This window comes from Cucurbita maxima, unplaced genomic scaffold, assembly GCF_002738345.1.
Source record: "Cucurbita maxima cultivar Rimu unplaced genomic scaffold, Cmax_1.0 Cma_Scf00158, whole genome shotgun sequence".
In the NCBI taxonomy this organism is placed as follows: Eukaryota; Viridiplantae; Streptophyta; class Magnoliopsida; order Cucurbitales; family Cucurbitaceae; genus Cucurbita; species Cucurbita maxima.
This window is the reverse complement of record NW_019272174.1, coordinates 12554-16182: the sequence shown is the minus strand read 5'-3', so window position 1 is coordinate 16182 and position 3629 is coordinate 12554.

The window sequence follows — 3629 nt, the reverse complement described above, 5'->3', positions numbered from 1 at the left end:
TTTGGATATTTTAGGGGGAGAGAGACATAGATCTCTAGATATTTTATGGAAGAGATACCTATATTTTAGTGGATATTTTAGGGGGAGAGAGACATAGATCTCTAGATATTTTATGGAAGAGATACCTATATTTTAGGAGAGAGAGAGTTAGGGAGAGAGACCTAGATATTTTAGGAGAGAGACCTAAATATTTTAGAAGAGAGAGACGTATATATTTTAGGAGAGAAAGACTTACGGGAGAGAGACTTAGTTTAGGAGAGAAACCAGATATTTTAAGAGAGAGACCAGAAATTTTAGGAGAGAGACAAAATATTATTTTAAGAGAGAGACTACATATTTTAGGAGAGAGACTAGATATTTTAGGAGAGATATCTAGATTTAGATTTGTTAAGTCTAGATTGCCCAACTGTAGTATAAATACCCCTCTACTTTACCTAAGATCTTCATCTAAAAAATCCAAAAACTAGTAGTATTCTACAGAGTGTCTTGTATTCTGTTTTAGATTGGTCTTAATAAAGAGTGTCATAATGTTTTCAAGAGAGTTGTGTTCAACAACCACATTTCACAAAAAAAAAAAAATGCTAGCATGATATCACGGCGAACATAAATATCGACCGTACACGCCCGTACTAATATAACATAATGAAAAAGTATCCCAATGCATATGATATACAAACATGCATAAGGTTCCATAATTTACATTTCATAACATAACATTTAATATCTTTCATAACCGAGTTCATTTATGTAACATGCATGCATGACATCTCACAATATTCGCAAACTTTATATAATAAGATATACATTCATTCATGACGTTTCAATTCATTCATAAAAGTAGTGTAATGGGTTTACATGCATACGTGACGTACGTCTCATATCAATACAAAGATACATAAACATCTCATAACATAAACATAACACATATTTATGGTACATGTATAAGCCAAATGACATGAACCATCATAGATCAAACCATAACCTAACTCAAACAATAAGGTCACTTGGTCGATCTTGGCCAAAGTCATTAACAATTTGATAGACACCTCGAAACAACAATCCAACGTCTAACTCTTACCTATAGCAATTAATATAACATGCTTAGGACCTACTAATAACTTAACTTAGCTAAACATTATGATCAATTCCAATATAACTGACGAGATGCATGTCCTTTAACTAACGAGATGTATAGGCTATGACCTTCCAATGTTGTATCCACACACACTTGAACCCTTTCTTGGAGGCATCACTATAAACAATATAACCTCCAAAATCTTTAGAACTGTAAATACTGGCATCGACACTAACCTGTGCTTCAAGCCTTGGAAGCTTGCTTCAAATGTCTCCGCCCACACAAATGAAACACTCTTCCTAGTCTAGTGCATGAGTGGTGAAAATATACTGGCAAAATCTCACACGAAACGTAGATAATACCCTATTAGACCAAGAACCTATGCACCTCAATATTTGTAGATGGACGGACCCACTTAATAGTTAAGACATACATGTAGTAACCTTACTTTTTAATGAAAAAGTAGGGTTGTCACGTATTGTTATTTTTAATGTTGTCACTACTTTCTTTGTTTAAATTTATTTCCTTACAAGCACGTTTGAATTCAATGAAAATTACTTTTTAAATTCATCGTGGGAGAACTTAAATGAAAACTTCCTTTTTATTAAAAGACTTATATGAAAGTTTTAGTCGGTTGCTTATTTATAACTTACTCAATGACTGGCTACACATAGTAAGACTATAGGTAAATGACAGTTATTCTAAATGGTCATATATAATAAACATCTAATGTATAGTAATGAATGTAAATCATTATATACGGTAGATTGTTATACATAATAAAAATACATAAAGTAAATAGAACCATATCTACCATTTTAAAGATGTATTTTGTGAATTTTTTGTATTCATACTCGAAGTCATCAATATAAATATCTAAGACATATTCTTTTTTGATTTTCTCTCTCCTAATATTTGTTTTATATTATTTGTTTTAATATAAATGTGAGATATTGTGTAGTCCTAAAAAAAATATGCTAAAAAAGAACTTGTTGGTAAGGTTGAGTGTAATAGCCCAAAAATAAATAAACAAATAAAAAAAAGTTAAAATAATAATAACAATAAATTAATTAATTAATTAAAATTAAAATATTTAAAAAAAATTCCCCACCTCTCTCCACTAACCTCTCATCCCTTCCCACAATTATCTCTCCTCACCCATCCTTAACCCAACGGCAAACAATGAATGAAACAGAAAAACAACAATGGTTATATTTGAGAAGAAGTAAAATGGCTTTCAACATAAGCAATAAGCAAGATTGGAGAATTAGAGATTTTTGTCATTTATTACGGTAAAATCCTATCTCAAATTTTCTTTTCTTTTATAGTCATGGTTATAAGAAATTAATTTAGGATCAAATCTTCTTTCATATATTTAACGGTAATAATCTGATCCCATATATAATTGATTAGATTTTTGTTAGCATTTTAAGTTATACGAAATAAGGTTATAAGATTAGATTTAATAAAATTTTAGTTGGCAGATCTATAAACTAAAGATAGTAGCCAAACAATGGACTTAAAATTTGCCAGTAATATCTATTTACACAATTGAAAAACCTATTTACAAAATGAAAATAATGAGAGAGAGAGGGAGGTAGATTGAGGAAAGATTTGTTGAAAAATATTTAACACTAAAATAGGAAATATCAGAGGGCAGTGAAATAATTGATTAGGGTTAAAACTTGAAACTGATGTCATGAGTTCATATAGGTTGACTCGGATTTCAAAGAACGGAATCGAACTTTCATTAAAGATATATTTGTGACAACGACTTAAGCGAGCCAAGTAAGTGACCTTACTATCGACATGGTTATATTTGCTGTTGACATGTGCCCCATGGTTTTGCACGTGTCATATATATTGATATGTGTGAATTGTCTGTGGATCGATATGCTTCTTATTTGTTATGTATATAATATAATATGTGAATTGTTTGATAATAATTACGGTACGATGAGTTCAATGATATGTTTGAGATAGGATACGAGAAGGATGCACAAAACGAAATGTAACGATAGGAGTAAAATACGTTCATGAAACGTTAAGGTTAGGTTACATACCAGAGTAATATGGATAAGAGAGATTGATGGAAGAATACGGTTAGGCTACGGGTAGAAAGGGATAGGTTTGTGATAGATTGATAGAACGATAGCGTTAGGTTCAGTCCTTGTGATGAGATAACTAAGGTACGTTCACGTAATGATATGTCTGTGATAGGTATAAGAACGTTAAGGCTATGATAAGTTAGAGAACGATATGATTATGAAGTGTTTACGTTATGACTCGTTTATGATATGATACATTGTGATGCAATATATCATGGTATGATGTGTATATGATGAAATGTTATGTTAAAAGCATAGAACGTTATGTTAGGCCTCTTAAATTGTGTGTATACAACATGAATTGTATGACATGGAATACGGTAAACTGCTTGGAATCATAATCCCAATAAGAATATGTATGAAACATAAAATGAAAATGAGAATGACATGAAGCATGGAACATGACAGGGGGGTTAGGTTCATTAATGATAAATGTAGAAGTAGCG